This window comes from Pan troglodytes, chromosome 5 (assembly GCF_028858775.2).
Source record: "Pan troglodytes isolate AG18354 chromosome 5, NHGRI_mPanTro3-v2.0_pri, whole genome shotgun sequence".
Classification (NCBI taxonomy): Eukaryota; Metazoa; Chordata; class Mammalia; order Primates; family Hominidae; genus Pan; species Pan troglodytes.
Window position 1 is genome coordinate 44,084,664 of NC_072403.2, and position 25,325 is coordinate 44,109,988.

The 25,325-nt window shown below is 45.0% G+C and overlaps 1 protein-coding gene across 12 annotated transcripts in view; it reads right to left on the reverse strand.

The window, feature by feature from the left end:
* Nucleotides 1-25,325, reverse strand: part of BTBD9 (BTB domain containing 9) — a 476,623-nt gene that overhangs the window by 34,600 nt on the left and 416,698 nt on the right. The gene's annotated exons all lie outside the window — the stretch shown is intronic.

Sequence of the window (25,325 nt, forward strand, 5' to 3'; positions counted from 1 at the left end):
AAAGGTACATGGGAAGCATATGTATTTACAGCCTTTGGGAGCAGGGCTGGAAGGCAGGCACGAACCTTTGGAACAGATTCTCGAAAAGGGAAGAAATAATAAAAGCTGTCCCCTGTCAACTGAGCTTACGGCAGTGACGGCGGTGCCCTCTCCAAGTTGTGTGGCACTGAGACGTGACGGGTATTAAAGGCCTTGAGTGAGCATGGAGACTTGCCTGAAGATCCCTCTGACAGTTCTTTATGAGTGAGCCTCTTGAGCTGACCCCACAGCTGCCTGCCGTCCCTCCAAGCATGCTGCTCTTATTGTCTGGCGCATTGTAGTGATGGGCCAAGGACCACATTCATCTCTTTAATCATATCTAAAGATGATCTATGGACTGGGGATATGAGAGAGAGAGCATTTTCCAGAACACTGGGTGAGGTGGGAATTACTGTGTTTTAACAGCCCTTAAGCTGGGCCTGCATGTCTGTCCCCACTAGGTCCCCAAAGGCAGAGCTAGAGAGGGTGTCCTATGTGGCAGAGACTCAAAATCAGCCCGGATCCTGTTTATTCCCTTCTGAAGAGCTTCCTTGGCCCCAGATCTCTGATACCAGTCTAAAGTGGAGACTCAGTGTACAGGCCTCTGTCTAATCTGGCACCCCAGGAGTATGTTCTTTTGTTCTGCAGGATGCTTAACTGGATTTTATAGCTGTCTCGCTGCCCAGACTTACAGGGAATTCTGGGTTCGTTCCATTCACCCTGTTTGTCCATTCAACAACTATTTATTGAGACCCTCTATGTGTCAGGCTTAGGAAAAATGGGGCCAAGCTGGTCTAACCTGACTGCAGACCTGAGGCAGCAGAAAACCGCATTAGGAGCTAAGGGAATTAGTGATTGTTTTGGCCACATGCTGACTAGCCAAAGGCTCACTAAGATCAAAAGTCACACATGGGAGCCTCACAGACATACCTTGCTGGTTTCCTGAGTATTTTTTAAAAAGTTGAGTTAGCTGCCACTTAAACATTGGGAAATTTCACAGCAAAACAGAGATGCCTCCCTTCTCTTGAAAACCAGAAGATCTGGCATGCATGAGTCCTCTTCCCTGCCTGACAACAGCTGGAGATGAGGAGAGCTTTTGGTGGTCTCTCTTACTCCCTGCGCCTGCCCTGGCCTGCTTTGCTCCCTCACATCACCCATCTGGTCTAAGGAGGTGGCCGAGTGTCTACCCCAGCCTTAGATAGAGCTCGGTGTTAAAATGGACTCTTGTACAGTAATCTCACCAGGTTCAAAATTCTTTGCGGATTTAGCACCAGAACTGACATAAAAATCATGTTTCAGGATTAAGAAAAGTAAATCCTTATACTGTTTTGTTCTTGGCCTCGAGACAGGTACAGCTGAGGACATAAGAACTAACTACAGTCCTCACTTCCTGCTGCCTGCCTTCCCTTGGCTGTGGTTAGCAGAAGTCTGGTTATAGCTGGACCAGTGGGTCTTAACCTTGGCTGCACATCAGAAACACCCGTGGAGCTAAACTTTTGAACTCCCAGACCACAGCCCACACCAATTAACGCTCAAAACCTCTGGGGGGGTGGGCCCCGCTTGAGTCCTTTTTAAATTCCTCAGGTGATTTCAATGTATGGCCAAGGCGGGCCCCTTGCCCAGGTTGGGGATTGAGTGTTAGGAGCAGCTTGCTAGAATGGACATGTGGCATCTTCTGTCCCGACTACAGTCCGCTTCCACCTCCCTGCCTGACTTCCCTCCTGGGATTCCTTGATCTAGGTAGGTGAGCATTTGATGCTTTCTGGCAGAGGAGGAACTTCAGACTTCCGTCTGGTAAATGCACTTGCATCTACTGCTCTAACGTAAGCCAATCTTGAGTTTTACCTTCTGTGCTCATAGCGTAATTTTCCCTTTTAGAGGGGTTGCCTCTCAAAGAGAGGGGCAGGACCCTCCTACCAGCTCCTCATATTCTAACGCTGTGGCAGCTACAGAAAGGGATGTGTCCCAGGGGCATCCATGGCGGTTTGAATGACTACGTGGGGAGACAGGGGAGGGGGGTGTTTTAATGCTCGACGTCTCACTCAGTACCCCAGCCCCAACCTTGCTCCCACTCTGCCATACAGCCTCCTTGATTCCCCTAAGGGGATGCAGTAATTGATGATTAGCATTCCAAAGCTTGGCTTACATCCTGCTAGCCCGTCATATTTAATTACATTTTAACTATATTCGTCTTCGATAATAGCACGAACATAATTTAGATAATTATCTCTCTCTCTCTCTTATTCTCTGACTCTGTCTCACTTAGAGCTTCCTGCAACAAAAATCACTTTCTCGGCTCAAACACATAAACAGACTCTGGGGCCAAGTGCTTTTCTCTCTCCTGCAGCAGTAGCTGTACTAGAAACGCAATGATTTTGAGTATCATGCAGAAAAAAAGGAAATTCGTGTTTCTTCCTGTCTCTGTATTCATGTTTGTACACAAGTGGTGGTGGGAGAGTGCGTGTGTTTGTGTGTGTGTGTGTGTGTGTGTGTCTGCATCTGGGCAAGAGTTTTTGTGTAGTACAGAAACAGGAGACGCCTAGTCAATCAAATTAGTGTCTATGAAGCACCCTCTTGGTCTGGCATTTCTTTCTTAAAGGTTTAATGGTTTCGCTCCCAAATTTAAACTCTGTTGAAACAGTTCTAAATGTCTAGTAAGTCTTTTGAAGAGATGTGTTCTTTCCAATAGGGTTTCTGTCACACTTGGATCTTATAATTAATTACCTTTACCCTTGTCTATTATCCGCCTTCTCCAAGAGACCATCAGGTATGAGAGAGAAACTGGGACTCTTCAGGGAGAGTGTGTCTTGAACACACTGCTACACATTACCAGGCATCCCAGTCCCTCCTGAACATCAAGTGGATCACACACATCTGAGTTCCTCGGCCTAACAGCTCCCCTCCCCTTCCCCATTCTGGGCAAAAGGTATCAGAGCCTTTGTTGGTTTTCCTAGAGAAGCTGGCCATTGTAGCTGAGCTCTTTAGGTACAAAGATTTTTATGTTGCAAAGTTCAAGTCTCTGAGAAGATTCTGAACAAATAAGGAATAAGAAATGGGTTCATAAGGCCAGGCACGGTGGCTCACGCCTGTAATCCCAGCACTTTGGGAGGCCGAGGCGGGTGGATCATGAGGTCAGGAGATCGAGACCATCCTGGCTAACACGGTGAAACCCCGTCTCTACTAAAAATACAAAAAATTAGCCGGGCATGGTGGTGGGCGCCTGCAGTCCCAGCTGCTCGGGAGGCTGAGGCAGGAGAATGGTGTGAACCTGGGAGGCAGAGCTTGCAGTGAGCCGAGATAGCACCACTGCACTCCAGCCTGGGCGAAAGAGCGAGACTCCGTCTCACAAAAAAAAAAAAAAAAAAAAAATTCACTCTAGGCTATGTGCAGTGGCTCACACCTATAATCCCAGCACTGTGGGAGGCCTAGGTAGATGGATCACTTGAAGCCAGGAGTTCAAGACCAGCCTGGCCAACATGGCGAAGGCCCATCTCTACTAAAAAATACAAAAATTAGGGGGGTGTGGTGGTGCATGCCTATAATCCTAGCTACTCAGGAGGCGGAGGCACGAGACTCGCTTGAACCCAGGAGGTGGAGGTTGCAGTGAGCTGAGATTAAGCCACTGCCCTCCAGCCTGGGCAACAGAGCAAGATTCTGTCTTAAAAAAAAAAAATCACTCTGGCTCAACCTTGTCTGATGTTGAACAGGAATATGGGGCTATATTTGTGTAGTTAACAAACTCTTGCTGTCACTTGTTTGAGGCCAAAATTCCTAGCTGTTCTTGGAAATAAACACTCAGACCAGATTTCAGGAGCTAGGCAGAGTGTCTAGACCAACATTTTGCCACCAGTGTGTTGAGTCCACCAATTGACCCTTCTCGTGTGACTGACCCATGGCTGGGTGATGTGGGGAAGGGAAATCAGCAATTTGCTGATTCTGGCAACTGCGTAGTAACCTGTTGGCCCACCAGAAAAATTATTATAGAAACCATTTAACGTGGTCCCAGGAGAGGCTGTGGGGTCCTGTCCTTGGTGATGTTAAAGAGGGGCACAGGAGTGGCCCTCCCTTGGTGGCCAGGAGAATGTTAAAGCCTGGAACTCTTTCCGAGCAGGGGCTCTCCACCCATGGCGCAGGCTCTGGGCTAATCACTCCCGTTCCTCAGCGATGGCTGCTGGGTAGAGTGAGGTGGACGCAACACTGGGCAACACTGGTCTGTGCTGAGGGGCCTGCCTGGGGCTGTGGTTTCGTGTGTGAAATTCCTATACAGAACAAGCTGGGCTACTCTGGGCCAGCCTGCGCTGGGGGACAGGAGGGTTGAGAGGGGGTGACACAGGACTATGGGGCATGACCCTGCACAGGCTTCACAAACTTTGATTTGCTCCCTGTTGCTCAGAAGGTTGTTCCTACTTTTGACCTCTCAATACCTAGCTTAGAGGCTTGGGAATTTTGCTGAAATTTGCCTGAAAAATAACAAAAACCAGGGTGTAGGTCTCCACTAAATGGCAATGGCAGAGCCAGCCGCTCGGCCACACCCCTTGCCAGCAGGCATCTCTGGAGGCTGGTGAGGGGAGGGAGAAAATTCAGTCTGCTGTTCCCCAGAGGATTTCCTGCCCCCAGAAAACACAATGCTAAACAAAGTGATTGATTTAATGACGTCAGCAGCTCCTTTCAGCCTGTGAGGAGGGCAGGTGAGCTCCTCCAAGGAGACGGCCTCCTTCTCCTGGCTCCGTGTGGCTGTCCAATACCACCCCCTTCTCCCCCAGCAGCGCATTCCCTCCCAGAAGCACCCTGGAAATGTGAGGACTAGGCATGGGCAGGAGCCAATTTTCAAATGTTAAGAATTTGGCAATTTCATTTCCTAATGTTTTAAATACCAAAGGGATTTAGAATACAATGAGGACTAACTGGCCCCAGAATTTCAGGTGTTTTTTTTTTTTAAGGCTGCTTTTGTGGAAATTAATGTCAAAAGCCCATGCAAAACAAAGCCCAGCCCTGACCTATGATCTCACACACAGCTAGGCAAGCGAGTGGCCTTCCAGAAGGATCACCAGACGGTCTCAGAATCAAACCTGATCAATTTCATACCTAAAAGTTACACTAAACCCCTGTGGGTATTTTAGATCTGATGACAAGCCAAATTCGTTCAGCACCTGACAGTGGGGAGATATTCAGTAAAAACTTTAAAAATAGACTCTCCCTCTCCAGCCATTAAGGGCCTGATATTTGCAGCTGAACAGACAAGAAGTTGGGAGCACTTGGGAGAGCTTAAAAAAATCTCTGGAGTAAAAAAAAAAATGTTTTCCTATGATGAAAACTATTGCCCTTAGCACAGAGCGGCCCAAGATTAGCCTAGAGCTATTTAACACACTGGAATCTCTGAATATGAGTTCTGTAATAAAAAGGTGACAAGTCTTTGAGGCAGGCCCCATAAAGGCCCTTTCCGGGATCTGCATTAACTGTCACATTCAACACAAAGCACTGCATTCAAGACAGTGAATGATCTGCAAGCCAATGTGAGGCAGTATGTGGCATGTAACAATCTTTCTTCTGGGACAGTTTCTGTCAATAAAAAAGTTGAATTAAAAAAAATAAAAAAAATCATGGCTGGGTGTGGTGGCTCACGCCTGTAATCCCAGCACTTTGGGAGGCTGAGGCGGGCGGATCATGAGGTGAGGAGATCGAGACCCTCCTGGCTAACATGGTGAAACCCCATCTCTACTAAAAATACAAAAAAAATTAGCCGGGTGTGGTGGCAGGCGCCTGTAGTCCCAGCTACAGGCTGAGACTGAGCTGGAGGCTGAGGCAGGAAAATGGCATGAACCCAGGAGGCGGAGCTTGCAGTGAGCTGAGATTGCGCCACTGCACTCCAGCCTGGGTGACAGAGCGAGACTCCATCTCAAATAAACAAACAAACAAAATAATAATAATAATAATTTCTCCCTCTTTTCAAACATTTTCTTGATTTAAAAAAAGTCACCATTAGCACTCTCTGGTGTTGATGACTTTTCGGGTCTGTCTGTGTTGGCCTAGATTTCTCTCAGGCTTATAAAAGGTGCATGTTCTCTCCAAGGCCCCTCGCTCCCCACTGGCTGGTTCCAAGTCACTCTCTGGCCCCTCCCTCAGATTCCTGCCATACACTGGCTTAGATGCAGGCAAGGATGGGCTTTCTCTGCAACCCTGCTTCTTCCTGCACATCTCAGCGCCCTCAGCCAGGCGCCATGTGGCATTATGCCAGTGCCAGAGTGTAGCAAGGACTGACCTAGCCCGCTGGCTCCCTGTGAGTTCACAAAGAAGGTGGACAATGAGACAGGACAGGTGACAAGGGCATATGTTAAGTACATACATGAAGTTAAATAATTTAAATCATTTGACACAAAAACCAGATGCCAAGACAGGCAGGGGGATCAGCTGGGCACTGAGAGAGGCTAAAGGTGTGACAGGGCAGGGAGAGTCTGCAGGTCACTTTAGTTGGCCAGAAGAGCGAAAACAGGGAGGAGGAGGCTGCAAGGGAGGTCGTGTGCTTTTTGTGAGGAATCCTAATTCCCCTCAAACCAGCAACCCCAGAGATTCCCAACCCATATTTTGCCAGCCTGGGCTTCCTGTGTGCCCAAGGTTTGATGCCATGTATTTCATTACACCTGCTTTGAATTTTGTTCATGCCATCAGGGCTAAGATATCAAGCAATGACTTCTTTACTACTTCATAGTAAACAAGCAGCCATAAGACACAAGAAAATATGGCTTCCTTTCAGACTGTGTTTCAGTCTACCCCTAGCTATTCACCGTACTAGTCCCCTGCCCTGAAGGTTTAGCAGAGTTGAAGGCAGATGCCAAAAAGTCAAAAATTGCATTCAACAAGGTTAAAAGTTATCCTTGGCACATGGAAATCTCTTGCAATAAAATAACATAAGGCACTTGCTGAAGCTACATCAGCTGATTTTTCTGTATTATTTCTTGAGGAGGAAGGTTGCTGGGTGAAGGGGATGGGTGAAAAAACTGACCAGTAACTCTTTCTGATTCTATTGTCAGGCTTTAAAATCAGATGGATCAGCTATTAATCTCAGAAAGCCAGCAGTGAACGTGTGCAATAAATTTGTCATCATTTTATGAATAAGCTCTCGGTCATGAGGGCTTACTGTCTGGCAATTCACCTTTTCCATGATATTTTCTATCACTTGTATTTTGGAGCAGCTTAGAAAGAATATTATTTGTGTTCCTGCAGATCTGAACATAAAAAGCCCTTAGAGTGATGGAGACGAACAGGCAAGCTTCAATGTCGGCCTCCGGGCTCGCTAAGCAAATAGTTTACCCACGCGCGAGTGAACAGCACCAGGGGACAGGAATCACTCTTCCCAGGCCAGGAGAGCACCATCCCCTCAAGAGCTGCTAATGAAGGCCCTGTTAGCGCTGGATGACGTCGCACATACCCATTGGCTTTCTGTCAAAGATTGTCAAATAGAGCTGTTGGTAATCACAGCTGGCAAGTTATTTAGTCAATATTTTTGAAAAGTTCAACGGAGTGTGTGAAAGCATAAAGTAGATTTTCCTAAAGTTATCAGATGATTTACTCATCTCCCCACTTTGTGATGGCTCAGCTGCCATCAGAATCACACTGGTGTCCTGCTGGGCAGCCCTGGAGGGGTGTGGGGCAGGACATGTAGAGACAGATGAAATTTCAGCTGTTTTATCATTCAGCTGTTTTTTCCCGTCAAGTCAGCAGAACTCTAGATCTGAAACTCCATACTGCGGAGCCTTCAGAGATTAACAATAACAACAAAAAAATCAGACCAATCCCTCCCCACCTGCACCCCCCACACCACTGCCACTAATCCTTCCATTGTTCCATTCCATCCCTTGCCTAAATACTGCCCCAGGGGGAAGGCCCTCAATATCAATTTTCGGGTTCTGAGGAGGACATCTCTATTTTCACCTATCACTTCTTGTGAAGAAGCACGGCTCTGTTCTATAATTAGAGATGACAAGTATTCTTTTGGGGCCATTTCTTCTGGATGTAACAAAACATCACAAAGGGGAAACACACTCAATTAAGAATGCAACTCTGACATTGTACAGTTTGTTGACTCAGAGCACGTGATTGGGCCTCTACTCTGAGTGATGGCTGTACCCTTGGGGTATCCATCTTTGTTTTTATGATTTTCATTTTCTTATCTTCAATTTTATAACCTTCATGAGAAAGAAAAACCATGATTCCCAACTTTGGGTCAAAATGCCCCAATTAGCAGACAGACCTGTGGACCAGCAGACTGGTACAGGATCTGTGGAGCACTCCTCACAGTCCTTGGCTAGGACTATGGTGGCCAAGCAAGTCTATCAAGCCTTCTGCAGAAATGGAAGCATTTGGGAAACACAGGTTCCCTCTTAAGATCTTAGACGTTAGAATTCCCAAGTCTGAGTCCCTGGAGAAGTGGATTTTCTGCAAGTATAATGGCAGGTTTATGTCCCATCTCCTAAACTCTATTATTTCCCTGTGGACCACAGTGGTTGGCAGCTGGTAAAAGCATCTGAAGGATTTGTCATGGTAGTGAAATTCTCACTGGTCCTCATAACAGAACCACTATACAATGAACTGTGTTGCAGCTGTCACTAACACCTTCATAGTCAGGGAGGAATATAGCAACCACCTTCTGGACAACCCCAGTGATGCTCTAGTCCAGGGCTTCCCATTGGTGGGGGTAGGGGTGTGCATCCGCAAGTGATTCTGATGCATATTCTGATGCGCTATTCCAAGGTTCTCAAACATGAAGTTCAGCATCACCTGTTGGGGATGCTAAACACAGACTGTTGGTCCACCCTTGGGGTTTCAGATTCAGTAGGTAGGAGAGGTGGGGCCTGAGAAGTTGCATTTCTAATGTGTTCCCAGGTGATGCTGATGGCCTGGGAGCCACACTTTAAGAATCCCTGTTCTGGGCCAGGCGCAGTAGTAGCTCATGCCTGTAATCCCAGCACTTTGGGAGGCCGAGGTGGGTGGATCATGAGGTCAGGAGATCAAGACCATCCTGGCCAACATGGTGAAACCCTTTCTCTACTAAGGATACAAAAAGAAAAAAATTAGCCAGGCCTGGTGGCGGGTGCCTGTAGTCCTAGCTACTCAGGAAGCTGAGGCAGGAGAATCGCTTGAACCCGGGAGGCAGAGGTTGCAGTGAGCCGAGATAGTGCCACTGCACTCCAGCCTGGGTGACAGAGCAAGACTCCATCTCAAAAAACAAAAAGAATCCCCGTCCTACAACAAAGTGGTCAAGCCTATGCCCCATCAGGTAGAAGGTGGCAAAGTGGAAAAATCAAGGGAGGCTTTAAGAATAAGAAAGTAAGGAAGACTTAGGAAGATAATTTTAGTGACAGTGAGGATGAGGGACTGACATGGAGATACCGTGGGCAAGAAGGTTCCAAATGCAGTTCTCAAAAGTATTCCACAGGTATCCTGGTCAGGCGGAGAGGTTTGTGAATCCAGGATTACTAGGGTGGGAGAGGGGCTGTGATGGAACAGAATGTCTAACAGACTAGGAATCACAACATCTGGGTTTGGGCCCAGTTTGGTTTTTTAAACATTATTATTTTCTTTTTTTTTTTTTTAACTGAGAGAGACAGCCAACACGTGGGCCCAGGTTTTGCCCTTCACTGGCCGCATGGCCTTGGGCAAATCACTTGATCACTTGAGTCTCTGCTGTCACACCTGGAAAACCCTATGCTGCAGGGAGCTGCGCAAGTCAAACAAGGCAGAGGCTGGCAGAGGCTGCTGTAAACTATCCCTATGAAGGTAAGGCCTTACCCTGCTGCTGCTCCATTGTCCCCGAGGGATGTCCTACCTGTTGCGGGACCAACTGACCCTCCCTTACATGGTAAGTCTACCCTGGGCTCTGCCTTCAATCTACTCCTTAGGAAGGAGGAATATGGGAACTAGCTCAGCAGTCACATGAGCCTTGTTCTGGATCCCGTTCTGGTTGTGTAGTTGGGTCCTAGGAACTGGCTCTCACTGGTTCCTGATAATTCACCAGTATGTCATATCTCTGGTTCCAGTAATTATTCTATATTCAAGTCTATGCCTACCCCCAGGGGCAACAAATGTTTTCTGTAAAGAGCCAGACAGTAAATATTTTAGGTCACACAGATCTCTGTCACACATTCATTTTTAAAATGTAAAAACCATTCTTAGCTTTGTACTAAAGCAGATTGCGGACAACTTTGGCCCTAATTCCTGTTCTACCCAATCCTCTGAACTTCTGAAAGGCCTAAGTTCCTGTTGTAACCTTTCCAACCCTCTTTGTGCTGCAGTCTGTTTTCTGAACCTGCTACCACTTGCCTGGAACACTCCCTAAGTGCCAGATTCTATGCTGTGCTAATTTACCTGTTGTCCTGAACAACCCAACCCCTTGGACCTGCCAGATGTCCCCTGGGATTTCTTATCCTGACTTTCACTCATTTCTACTTTAGATCCCTTCCCAAATATTCTGTGCCATTCCAGTAGGTGTGGCCCATGTCCAGGCCCTGACTTTCCTGGTCTGGAATGTCTACCACTAGTTGCCTAGCCTCTAAATCCTGAAGTTGAATGTGTGTGTGGCACGGACAGAAGCTCACAAGAAGGACAGCCATACTGAGGCTATGATGGGGCAACTTCATGAAGGAAATGCTGGTCAGCTTGACTTAATTTTTTTTATTCTCAAATCCCAACTGATCAACTGACTGTATATTTCTCAGGCATAAAAATTTAATGACAATTTCTAGTTCTACATGGCATTTTATCTGATATGGGAAGAACAATCCATTTATGAGGGTGACTTTTACAAAGACCATCTCCAGTATACTTTTTTGGAGTACCCGCCCAGGCTGTGTACCAGGTTTGGTGATACTGACAGTTACTGATGACTGACTAGCTCTTTGTATAGGGTCTAGCAAGGAGAAATACAGCCCAAGTGCTGCCCAGTCTATTTCTTCAGAAGGAGGATGAGGAGAGGGACAGATAGTATTAAGTCATTACTATCACTTTCTTTTCTTTTTTTTTTTTTTTTTTTTGAGACCGAGTCTTGCTCTGTTGCCAGGCTGGAGTGTAGTAGCACAAGCTTGGCTCACTGCCAGCTCCGCCTCCTGGGTTCAAATGATTCCCCCACCTCAGCCTCCTGAGTAGCTGGAACTACAGGTGTGCGCCACCACACACAGCTAGTATTTTTTTTTTTTTTTTTTTTTTGTATTTTAGTAGAGACAGGGTTTCAGCATGTTGGCCAGGATGGGCTCAATCTCTTGACCTCATGATCCACCCACCTCAGCCTCCCAAAGTGCTGGGATTACAGTTGTGAGCCACCATGCCCGGCCTCACTTTTTCTTTCTTAGACTAAATACTCTCTCTTTACTGAATCACCCACCTAGGTTCACTTCTCCACTTTCAACTTTCTGAGTCTCTGACTTAAAACTGTTCCATTACGTCATATCACCTAGATGCTGGGTTGTCATGCATCTTACCTGAGCTATTATGAAACAACACAATAGCAGAATTTGGTTATTCACTAAGAATAAATAAAGCCAGATGGTCTCAAGATGAGTGTGTGTTCTTACAGTAAAATGAACTCAGCAGTCACTAAAAAGATGAAAAAGCAGATACTGTTGGCTGGTTTTGCCATATAAGCCACCAATAAACATTTGTTATACTTTTCTGCAACATGATGACCTAAAATACATATACAATTATAAATCATTTCAAACACTAAGGAGGGCATTTGGCTATCTCTGCCATCTTTCCTCTCCAAAGAGCTGGATAATTAGACCCTCTTTGGAGGATACATTTTTAATATGGTATATCAGTAATATTTCATGTTATTTAATATGGTAATATGGTATATCAGAGTCATGTGTTGATGTGGCTTTCCGTGCTTAAAATACCTAACCAACCACGGAAGTAAATTTGTTAACTATCAAGATAATGAAAAAGTGCGTCTACCTCTTGGGCTGATGTGTTTTGCGTCTCTGGGCTGGTGGCAATGGAGGTGGGTACAGGGAACATGAGGCTGAGAACATGGCAGTGGGTGATGGTGTTGGGGGACATGCCCTAGATGGTGAGCGTGCCCTCTCAGGGCACGGCCCCACCTTCCTCAGCACCGTGGGTCTGCAATACTGACGTTCACTAGTCCCACTGCAAAGCAGGCTGTGTTCTCACAGCTCCAAACTGAATACAAAGGTTCTTTGAATGGGAGTTTACTCTTGGCTTTCTTTGAATAAGCTACTGATTCACTTTGGCAGTGAAAAAAGCTCCATCCCACCCCAAAGTAGCTTGTACTTGAAATACAGCTTCTAAGAAACAGGTATAACCCTATCAGTGTTTTCACTAGGACTTGAATCCTTTCTGCATGGTTTGAAAATATACATTTGTACTGGCCAACAGGGATCTTTTACTCAACTCTCATAAAGTTTTACAATGTATGATTCATTTTAGAAATGAGACTTGATAATGCAGATTTATCACAATGAGAAGGCTGCCTTTAAAATGTGATTTAATGATGCCTATACTTATTTGCTGACATCTTTATAAAACTGTTAGTGTGGAAATATATTTGTCTTTTCGAAAATAATTCTTCCTTTTACAAGTGTTGTGCAACACAAGAGCCGTACATTAAAAATGCAGCCGAAAGAATAGCAGTGGTTTAATTATGCGAAGACAATGTCACACCAAGCACCATCACTGCCTTCTTGAGATTCTTGGGACACTACCAGGCCTGGCAAATATATTCTCCTTTCCAGCTCCCTCCACCCATGCATGTGAGTCTAGGCTTGGGGCTGCTACTGTAACCAGAGGGTAGAGAAAGGCTTTCCAAGGTCATACAGATGCAAGAATGCAGTAAATAAACAGGCCACTGATTATGATTTAGCACTGCTTTTCTTTCTACCTCAACCAGGGTTACGAGCAGATCTTGATGATTTAACCTTTCAGCCAATTAGAACAGAAGGTTTGATTGACAGCCAATGAATAAATAACATTTTAGTGCAGGAGACAGAATCATCCTCCCCTATTAATCAGTCCCTCTGCCCATGTGCAGGTAACACAATATTTATCTCGCCACTCTGTTACAGTCCCTTGGGGTATCATTTCATGGCCTACCAGTAAAAACTTCACATCTACAGCAACTGCCCCTCTATTACTGTCGATAACATCTAATTGATATGTCAAACCTCCAAGGAATGCAGTAAATCGAAACACTGCCTCCCAAAAGAAAATAAACAGGCAAAAAGGTAAATCAGCACCTGCCTTCCTGTAATCACCCAGCCACCTCCTGTCCAAAAGCCTCCCCCCAGGGAGCCACCACCACCATCTGCCCTTCAGTCTGAGACATCCCAGCATCCCAGATAAACGGACACATGGGCCAAGAGTACCACTAAATTCCTGCCCACAAAATGTCACAGTGATGCCTGAGGAGTGCCGCCCGTCAATGAACCATTGCATTGAAATAATTTTGCCAGGGGAAACCCAGCTAGACTGTGAATGCCACAAGCATTATGTGGGGTATAGTTTGGAAAAGAACAGTAATAACAACCCAATAACAATATTACAGACTTCCCTCTGAAGAATAAGCAATGCTATAAGAGATATGATCTCAAAAGGCCGGGTGCGGTGGCTCACGCCTGTAATCCCAGCACTTTGGGAGGCCGAGGCAGGCGAATCACAAGGTCAGGAGTTCAAGACCAGCCTGGCCAATATGGTGAAACCCCACCTCTACTAAAAATACAGGAATTAGCCAGGCCTGGTGGTGCATGCCTGTAGTCCCAGCTACTTGGGAGGCTGAGGCAGGAGAATCGCTTGAACCTGGGAGGCGGAGGTTGCAGTGAGCTGAGATTGCACCACTGCACTCCAGCCTGCTGACAGAGAGAGACTCTGTCTCAAAGAAAAAAAATAAAAACTAAAAAATAAAGAAAGATGATCTCATTTATCTTCCAAATATCCCTACAGGGTAGGGAGGAGCTGGAATAATTATTCATTGAAGTCCAGCCAAGGAAGAGACTGGTCTAAGTACTTATCATGAATTGGGTATGTTTGACACTGGAATATAAGATTTGTCTTAAATCACAGGGCTCTTAGCTACTCAAATATAAAAATCATATAGCTGAAGAGAGAAAGGACTAAATTAGCCTTAATAATTCATTCTTTTTTTTTTTTTTTTTTTTTTTGAGACAGAGTCTTGCTCTGTCACCCAGGCTGGAATGCAGTGGCGCGATCTCAGCTTACTGCAAGCTCTGCCTCCCGCGTTCACGCCATTCTCCTGCCTCAGCCTCCCGAGTAGCTGGGACTACAGGCGCCCGCCACCATGCCCATCTAATTTTTGTATTTTTAGTAGAGACGGGGTTTCACCGTGTTAGCCAGGATGGTCTCGATCTCCTGACCTCGTGATCCGCCCGCCTTGGCCTCCCAAAGTGCTAGGATTACAGGCATGAACCACTGCACCAGACCTTGATTTTAATAATAGACAACATGAGATGTACTATATATCATTGTGGGGGGAGGGCACCAGGGATCGTAAAGCTTCCAGTTGAAGAATATGTAACACTCATCTCTGTCTCTCAAAAACAAAAATACTCACATTTGTATTCTTACACATAAGGGTAAAAGGTAGCCAGGGCATGGGAACTATTTAGCAAAAATAAAAAATAAATGTAAAGATAGACCGACAAACAGACAAAACATATTTAGAGCTAAACATGTTATACACATGTAAGGAGGTTTGTAGCCACACATGTTCTTTCTGGAATCCTATTCCAGAAGTTCCAAACCTGAGTTTAGGGGAAGGTTTTATTTTATTTATTTATTTATTTTTTAAGATGGAGTTTTGTTCTTGTTGCCCATGCTGGAGTGCAATGGTGCAATCTTGGCTCATTGCAACCTCCACCTCCCGGGTTCAAGCAATTCTCCTGCCTCAGCCTCTCAAGCAGCTGGAATTACAGGTTCCTGCCACCACGCCTGGCTAATTTTTTGCATTTTTAGTAGAGACAAGGTTTCACCATGTTGGCCAGGCTGGTCTTGAACTCCTGACCTCAGGTGATCCACCTGCCTCGGCTTCCCAAAGTGCTAGGATTACAGGCATGAACCACTGCACCAGACCTTGATTTTAATAATAGACAACATGAGATGTATTATATATCATTGTGGGGGGAGGGCACCAGGGATCGTAAAGCTTCCAGTTGAAGAATATGTAACACTCATCTCTGTCTCTCAAAAACAGAAATACTCACATTTGTATTCTTACACATAAGGGTAAAAGGTAGCCAGGGCATGGGAACTATTTAGCAAAAATAAAAAATAAATATAAAGATAGACAGACAAACAGGCAAAACATATTTAGAGCTAAACATGTTATACACATGTAAGGAGGTTTGTAGCCACATATGTTCTTTCTGGCATCCTATTCCAGAAGTTCCAAGCCTGAGTTTAGGGGAAGGTTTTATTTTATTTATTTATTTATTTTTTAAGGTGGAGTTTTGTTCTTGTTGCCCATGCTGGAGTGCAATGGTGCAATCTTGGCTCATTGCAACCTCCACCTCCCGGGTTCAAGCAATTCTCCTGCCTCAGCCTCTCAAGTAGCTGCGATTACAGGTTCCTGCCACCACACCTGGCTAATTTTTTGCATTTTTAGTAGAGACAAGGTTTCACCATGTTGGCCAGGCTGGTCTTGAACTCCTGACCTCAGGTGATCCACCTGCCTTGGCTTCCCAAAGTGCTAGGATTACAGGCATGAGCCACTACGCCCGGCCTAGAGGAAGATTTTAGATTATCACGACAAACAAGTGAACAGCATCTTAATAGTCAATCCCATGAAACTAGAGCATTAAATAATCACCCTTCTAAATATGGAAAGGTTTTCCTGTGCAGGAATTCTAAAGTTATTTTTATTTTTTTAGAGACAGGATCTCACTCTGTGTCCCAGGCTAGAGTACAGCAGAGCAATCATAGTTCACTGCAGCCTCAAACTCCTGGGCTCAAGCAATCCTCCCACCTCAGTATTCAAGTAGGTGGGACTACAGGCACGAGCCACCATGTCTGGGTAATTTTTATTTATTGTTTTTGTAGAGATGAGGTCTCCCTATGTTGTCCAGGCTGGATTCGAATTCCTGGCCTCGAGTGATCCTCCCACCTTGGCCATCCGAAGCGCTGGATTATAGGTGTGAACCACTGCACTCAGCCAGAGTTCTGAATTTAACATCAGTCCCCTTCCTCTCTGCTCAATTCTGCACCCATTCACAGCTCTGCCCTCACGCTGTCATACTCAGTTTTACCATTTCTGCCAAACATTTTCTTTCACTTCCTTTTTGGATTCTCCTTTTTTTTTTTTTTTTAAACGAAAAATTGGTTATATCCAGCCTTAACATCTTCCCTAAACTTTTCCAATTTCTCATCTTGCTTTAGAAATCCCTGTTCTAGGTTTACTTCTTTCTATAGTTTTTTTGGAGTGACTAGAAATTCCTTAAAATAATGAGGTATGGCCTGGCGCAGTGGCTCACATCTGTAATCCCAGAATTTTTGGAGGCCAAAGCAGGCTGACTGCTTGAGGCCAGGAGTTCAAGACCAGCCTGGGCAACATGGTAAAAACCCACTTCTACTAAAAATACAAAAATTAGCAAGGTGAGGTGGTAAGCACCTGTAGTCCCAGCTACTTTGGGGGCTGAGGTGGGAGGATCACTTGAGCCTGGGAGGCAAAGGTTGCAGTGAGCTGAGATTGTGCCACTGCACTCCAGCCTGGGTGACAGAGCAAGACTCTGTCTCGAAAGAAAAAAAAAACTTATGAGGTATGGACAATTCAGTAATAAGATTTGAGTCTCATAGTCTGCACGACCTCTTTTTCTATGTTTTCATTCCTCTTGGATTTGTCTATTTTCCTGGCTCAGTTGGCAAGCGCCTGGCCTGAGCAAAATTCCTAATCTCAGATATGGCCATGAGCGTATTTCTGGATAAGGGCCATCTCATTATGATGAGAAAGGAAAGGACTGTCCAAATCCAATGCCACTGCTTCAGGGAAGAGGACCCTTGGGGTAAAACCAATGTTGGATGAAAAATACTTAAGAACCTCACACAAAGGCTTTTTAGAGATTACCATCCAAAATACACACAATGGAGAAGCTCTATCAACTGAAAGGTCTGAACAAGAGTAAGGAAACCATACATGAAGAGTAAAAAATACAAAAGAAAAAACTTGTGTAAGACCAAGATCTATAAGAGAGAGAATGATCCATTATTGAGTCAAAGATCAATATGTAGCTGGTTCAAGTACAAAGGTAACTTTTTTTCCACTTCTAATTTTCATAATTTACATATTTAATCAGAGCTATCCAAATATCACCCATTACAAACCCACGCTTAACGTGGAGCTTGTTTCAGAATATGTGTGTTAGGTAGTACTTACATTGTTTACAAGGCTTGGTCATTCAGAACAAAAATGTAATTTCAAGGTAATAAGTATGATGTTGCAGTTCTATAATCTAACTGGGTAGATTCATAAATGTGAGTCAGAAAGTCACACTTAGTTTAAGGTAACTAACTTCTGATGGAATTCTTGCTGATAGATGGTGAATGTAGGTCTTAATGAGCTCTCCTATGAAAGGGGCACTTACCATGGACAGGAAGATATGAAAAAGCATGCTCGCTCTGTGGGTGCCCCTCAAGGCAGCCTTTGCATTTGTACCAAAATTCAAAGGACAGAAATGTTCAGTCAGAAGTTCTCTTACCTACCTCACTCCAGCTAGGGAACCAAGGCCATCTATCTCTTTTCCCACAATGCCATGGACAAATGGAATAGAAACAAATCAGCAAAGGTAGCTGCCACATCTTGCCCAATGATGTGTCTTAGAGGCTCTGAGATTCACTTGAATGAAGTCACCAGCAGTGAAATTCACAGTTAATGGGAAGATGCAAAATGCTCAGGAGACATTAGAAAGCTAGCCCCATAGACCCTGAAGGTGAAGACCAAAAGCTTCCCCAGCGGTAAGATATAGGAGAGAAGGGGCATTCTCTGGCCCTAAACTTACTAATGTCCTCCTGGGGAACCATTCCTTTAGTAACTATTAATAAAAAACTGTTAATATGTGCCAGGCATTTTATAGGTGCTAAGAATGTAGATATGAACAAAGCAGACATGGTCTCCACTTTTAAGGAACTTAAAGCCTAATGGAAAAACGTAAGTTATAAATAACTTAAAATTATAAATTGTGACAGGTGTTATGAAGGAAAAGAATACAGTGCTATGACGGAATAACAGGGGAGGCCAACTCTAGCTTGGCTGGAAAGGGTCACTTAACCAGCCAGGCAAGGGCAGGGGTACGAGGGACTACCTATGAGAGGAAAAAGAAGCATCAGGGGCAACCCAGGACTTCAAGGTGCTTACAATCTAGTCAGAGAGACCTAATGACATCTGACGTTTGTATAGAGTTTTACCACTTACAGATTACTTTCATTGCATCAATTTATTTAAGGCAGATATGACACACACATAGAGAAGACTAACAATACTGGTACTTGATGACTGAGCACGTTTCATTGGCAAGGCTTAACTATGAGGCCAAAGGCCAAAGGTGGATTAGCTTCTCTACTTTCCAGGGTTCCCAAATCCTAAGGCACACTAGTCTTTTTTGCTCCAAAGTACTTAGCTCTTCCTGTGCCTTGCTTATTTTCTTATAATAACACTTGCTCTCACCTGCCCTCTCTGTTTCTCTGCTCCATCCATAGGAATGTTAGTTAGGCTTGTTCAGGTTACTAGGATAGGTCACCTTAGGTTTCAAAGGGGGGTGGGAGTGTGAAACCACCTCTTTTGTGGAGAACTGATAAGATACTGATCCCCGCGCCTGCACAATTCAAAGCATGGCAACGTATGTATAAGCAACTGTCTGTGGCTACCCTTCTCAAGACAGAACAGGGAACCAGGCAGGACTCAGCAGCTCTTACAGTAACTGAACAGAGCACTACAGTGATGACAGAGTGGGGGCAGGGGTTCCTTGCTGCTGCTCCAACTCTGCAAAAGGAGTCAGGAAATGGGGCTTGGATGGCATGCAGCAGCCACCAAGATGGCAGAGGTTCACAGAGAATCTCTAGCTCTGTGACTGCAGATGAGACACAGGCTGAGATGAATCTGGCTGTTCTGCCCCAACTGCCCCCAAAACAACACACACAACTGAAGAGTAGGCAAGGAGAAAGGTTAAGAATCTAGGGGTGATGGCAAGATTTTTGACTCTGGAAAAAAAAGTATTAAAAACCCTCAAACCTGAGATTTGGGCATAAGAACACTTAAATCTCAAGGTGCTTGCTCAGGGGTGAGGACCCGTGTGTACACACACACACACACACACACACACTCACAGAGTTACCCTCCACCGACATAAGAGGCTTCTAAAGTCATTTGTGGTACCATGGGGATCCAATTAACTATAGTCTCTCACAAACATTAAAACCCTAGTTAGACATGAAAACCACTGCTGCGGCCTATCAAAGGCAAGCCTACAGCTGACAGAGCAGCCTTGAATAAAACAAAGATCCAAAGACAGCAGGTTTACTCTGGAAGCAATCGACTTTATAACCACAATTTGACCCAGCATTTTACAGTGGCGACTAGCAGAGGCTGGGGCAATGTGAGGGTTACACTTAACAAGTATGTCCTGGAGAGGCTTGCTCACCCACTGTGTGCCTCAAGTCCCCTTAGTGCGAAGTCACTAGAGAGGGAAACCAAATGCTATACTGAAAGGAGATGCAGAACACTGTTTAGAGGCAGGTCATAAATTTTCTCTGGAGTTTTCTGAGGATTCTGGGATTCTGATTTGCTTCCAAATGAGACCACTTTTGGGGTTTGTACTTTGAAGTCCTGGCTGTCGGCATTAGTGCTGCCACCTGGTTTTGTTTTAGGGGCACATATTTAGTAGGCGGTTACATTCTTCTATATGCTGGTTTTGAATTCCTTGGATCTCTAATCCAAAGATGCTTGAAGGCCTAAACAATGAACCTCTCAAAAATAGGAGAATAAAGAGGCACACAATGAGGTCCGGCAAAGTGCTACAGAGCCCCAGACAAACATGTCAGTTACTGTCCCTGTCCCTTCCGCCTGATGAGGCTGGGAAGGAAGGTGATCAGAAGGTGGCTGGGACGGCAGGGCTGGCTGGCCACAGTGGCAGGCTGAGGAATAGGTTCAAGAGTGCTTCAGAGAGGCCATAAAGACTCCTGCAGAAGGTCACGGCTGCATATCTAGGAAGAAACAAGGGATCACTTTCCTTTATGTATGCAGCTCTGCTGCTGACAGAGCTCTGAGAGTATAATGGAGAAGGTGGCCTGGGACTGGCATTCTCTCCTTGCCAAGAACTCAGGGATCTTGTGCTCTGATTAGCAGCCAGACTGGAGAACAGTGAGTTCTGCGGCAATGGGCACTTCTGGAATGCTGTGTGGTCTTTTCTTCTGAAGAAATCAAAAGTGAATCCTAACTTACATGACATTCTGGAAAATGAGAAACTATGGAGGTAGTAAAAAGATCAGTGGTTGCCAGAGGTTGGTACTGGAGAGTTGGGGAGTAGGGATGAGTAAGTGGAGCACACACTCTGTATGATACTATAACAATAGATGTCATTATACATTTGTCCAAACCCATAAAATGTATAACACCAGGAGTCAACCCTGGCCAGGCACAGTGGCTCAAACCTGTAATCCCAGCACTTTGGGAGGCAGAGGTGGGCGGACTGCTTGAGTCCAGAAGTTTGAGACCAGCCTGGGCAAAATGAGGAAACCTTGTCTTTACAAAAAGTACAAAACTTAGCTGGGCATGGTGGCCATGCCTATAGTCCCAGTTACTCGGGAGGCAGAGGTAGGAGGACTGTTTGAGGCTACAGTGGGCTATGATAACACCACTGCACTCAGCCTGGTGACAGGGCAAGACCCTGTCCCCCCCCCCCCAAAAAAAAAAAGAGAGAGAGTAAACCTATGGACTTTCGGTATTATGGACTTTGGGTACTATGATGTGTCAGTGTAGGTTCATCAAATGTAACAAATGTACCACTCTGGTGGAGGATGTTGATACTTGGGGAGGCTGTGCATGTAGAGGGGCAGAAGGGATACAGAAAATCTCTGTAACTTCCTCCCAACTTTTCTGTGAACCTAAAACAGCTCTTAAAAAAAATAGTCTCTAGGCTGGGCATGGTGGCTCATGCCTGTAATCCCAGCACTTTGGGAGGCTGAGGTGGGTAGATCGTGAGGTCAGGAGATCGAGACCACCCTGGCTAACATGGTGAAACCCCGTCTCTACTAGAAATACAAAAATTAGCCAGGCGTGGTGGCATGCGCCTGTAGTCCCAGCTACTCAGGAGGCTGAGGCAGGAGAATCGCTTGAACCCAGGAGGTGGAGGTTGTAGTGAGCCGAGATCGTGCCACTGTACTCCAGCCCAGCGGCAGAGCGAGGCCCCGTCTCAAAAAACAAAAACAAAAACAAAAACAAAACAAAAACAGTCTCTAGGCTGGGCATGGTGGCTTACGCCTGTAATCCCAGCACTTTGGGAGGCTGAGGTGGGCGGATCACGAGGTCAGGAGTTCAAGACCAGCCTGGCCAACATAGTGAAACCCCGTCTCTACTAAAAATACAAAAAATTATCTGGGCATGATGATGGGTGCCTGTAATCCCAGCTACACGGGAGGCTGAGGCAGGAGAATCACTTGAACTTGGGAGGTGGAGGTTGCAGTGAGTGGAGATCACACCACTGTACTCCAGCCTGGTGACAGAGCAAGACTCTGTCAAAAAAAAAAAAAAAGTCTCTAAAAATCCTGAAAACATATTAATTAGGTACTTCATCTGATACACACAAAAAATAGTAACTGGCAAAGAGTAGACAGATGCTCATTACATGTGTGTTGAAGGTATGAAGTAAGATTTTGTTAAGTGCAAACCTCTGGGTTAACAGAATGTAGGTTCTCACAAGACAGCTCTTTAAATTATATTTAAAGATAATTATCATGACCCTACAGCCCCTTTGATGGTTTACCTGGATCTTGTTTTATCCCTAGTTCCTTTAATTGGTCCCCCCATGAAACAGTTTCCTGAACTCCCATCATCTACTTTTGCACAGGTGCCCAGGCGTGTCTTGACCAACACAGAGCACAATAGGAAGGTCATATGGATATATGAACACCTGGCAGACAGTGTAGACTAAGACTGCTCAAGGTTTGTAGCAGCCCCACCTAACTATTAGCTCTTATTGAATTTGTGGCCAATCAAAACCACAGTTCTTTTTCCCATAAACTTCTCTCAAGCTTGACTGCTCCCATCCTGTACTTGTAGAATTGATTTTCTGAACCTAAATGGAGAGCATCACATTTATCCCCATTAAATTCCATCCTGTTGGTTTGGTCTCACATTAGGGCCTGGAGAGATCATTTTGAATTTCATGTCTGTCATTTATCACATTAGTCATCCCTCCTAGCTTTGTCTCATCCAGAAACCCGAGAAGCATGCCTTTCAGGGCATTGATAAAAAGGGTGAAATGTTCAGGACCAAGGACAGAGTCAGAAACACTAACAAGACCTTTCTCTCCTCTCCCTCATCCCCACCCGGACCGCCAGTCCATTCTACCAGCAATACATTTTCCATAGCCAGCTGCTTCTCATCATCTCCACTGTAAGTGCCCTAGTTCAAGTCATCTCTCATCTGTGTTAGAGCAACAGCTTCCTTACTAATCTCACAGTTCCATATATACCCCCCTTCTGATTTGTTCTCCACACAGCAACCAGAATGAACTTTAAAAAGCAGACATAAGGAGCTGGGCGCGGTGGCTCATGCCTGTAATCCCAGCACTTTGGGAGGCCAAGGCAGACAGATCACCTGAGGTCAGGAGTTCAAGACCAGCCTGAACCAACATGGAGAAACCCTGTCTCTACTAAAAATACAAAATTAGCTGGGCATGGTGGCAGGTTCCTATAGTCCCAGCTACTCAGGATGCTGAGGCAGGAGAATTGCTTGAACCTGGGAGATGGAGGTTGTGGTGAGCCGAGATCGTGACATTGCACTCTAACCTGGGCAACAAGAGCAAAACTCCATCTCAAAAAAAAAAAAAAAGACATAAGTTCTTACTACTCCCTTGCCTAAAACCCTCCAATAACTCCCCCACCTTGTTCCTAGAATAAAATTCACACTACTTACCAAACCTAAAGGTCATATATGATCGGAGATCTACTGGCCTCATCCCATCTCATCCCAACCTCTGCTTCCTTCACCGGCTTGGGCAGCACAAGCCATCCTTCTGTTCTGCACACATACCATGTTAATTCCCTCTTCAGGGCCTTAACTATTCCTTAGATCCTCTTTTCCCAAGGCTTTGGAAGGCTGGCTTCTATCTATCACTTATTTCAGTTCAAATGTCACTTTCTCAGAAAGGCCTTTCTGGCCTAAAGTAGCTGCTTCTTGCCTACCACAGCCTAGTCACTCTCTAATTACATCTCCATTTCATTTTCTTCATGGCATTTATCAGTAGTTGAAACTTCCTTATTTATCTGTTATTTCCCCCTACTAGGATGTAAACTGATGAAAGTAGGGATCCTGTCTGCCTTGTTCAATGCCTAAGACTTCATAAGTGCTCAATTATTATTTGTTGAATGGTGAGAATTATAGAATTGGGAGAAATTCTCATAATGGTGAGAATTATAGAATTGGGAGAAATCAAATACATTTGCTATGACCTAACTTGCACTACTAAAAATGGCTCTTGGTTTCATTTTTATACCACCATTATTATCTACTTTGTTATCAATATTTTATGATGCCATCAAAGAATCAAATTGAATTACCAGCATTGAGTTAGGTCAGACAATAATTGATAGTAGAAATGCATTATGTGGGATAACACAGACATGCTACTTAAAAACCATGCACTATGAGAGACCTCCACATTGCTGGTGCAGAATTAACATCTCACCTGCAGCTGTGTGGCTACAGGATTAGACTGTTTTCATATGAAAAGTACCACTTAAGAGAGTTGCTGCTTAATCAGATAAAGTTCATGCCAATGTCTCTAACTCCTGCATTTATATATAATTTTGCCCAATATAACATTAAGGGCAAGGATAATTCTGATTTCAAAAATCTGAATTTTATTTACTTAGAATTCCATCACAATGCCAGTAGAAGACTCTATTTACAGTAGGAACTCATACTGTTGACCTAGTAGTCAACACATAAAGTGGGCCATAAAAGAGGCTAGAATGGCCCATCAAGAGCCTGGCAGCTCATCAACCCCAAGCCATCAGGCCCACTCACCTGAACCTGCACTGGCACCCAGCAGTGCTGTGGTCTAGCCGCATGGGAGAAAGACAGGACCAAATTTCCTACTATGACAGCAGGGCATTCTGGTCTGTGTTTTGCCCTTCTCTCACCCATAAAATGAAATCTTTCCATTTGAACACATAAATTAAAATGCATTTCAGATGTAATCCCTGATCCAGCCACATATTTGTGAAGAGAGAACCATGAGAAATAAGGAAGGGGTGGGCAGGGACAGGAAATAGGAGAGAAGGGAAAAGGGAATCTGTTTACCACACCTCTCTTCCTCCTTCTCAAAGGAATTGTAAGGAAAAAGCAGAGAAGAGTTATGTTTCTCTGCTATAGTTTCAGTTTAGCCCCATGAAAAGCATGTGGCCCTTTTGCCAGCCAAAAGCTGTAGGGGTTCTATAATCTGGAGTATTCATGGTCACAAAACAGGACAAAGTGAGGGCCTTCTGACTGCACAGAGCTGCCCTGCTCCCTGGCATGGACAGTCCTTCTTGTAAGGGTAGTTTCAGCCCTGGTCTGGAAATGTCCCATAGTCTCTGTTTTCTTTTTTTTTTTTTTTTAGACGGAGTCTTGCTCTGTTGCCCAGGCTGGAGTGCAGTGGCGCAATCTCAGCTCACTGCAAGCTCTGCCTCCCGGGTTCACGCCATTCTCCTGCCTCAGCTTCCTGAGTAGCCGGGACTATAGGCGACTGCCACCACGCCCGGCTAATTTTTTGTATTTTTAGTAGAGATGGGGTTTCACTGTGTTAGCCAGGATGGTCTCGATCTCCTGACCTTGTGATCTGCCTGCCTCAGCAGAAAAGAGATTAAAAGATACAAGAGAGATGTAGTATAGCACAAAGATCTTCCCAAAAGATTTGTTATTGGACTTTCTAGCTACAGTTCACTTTTATTTATTTTATTTTATTATTATTTTTTCACATAAACCTTTTGCAACTTTTTTTTTTTTTTTTTTTGAAGATAAGGTCTCGCTATGTTACCCAGGCTGGTTTCAGACTCCTGGGCTCAAGCGATCTTCCCACCTCAGCCTCCCAAGTAGC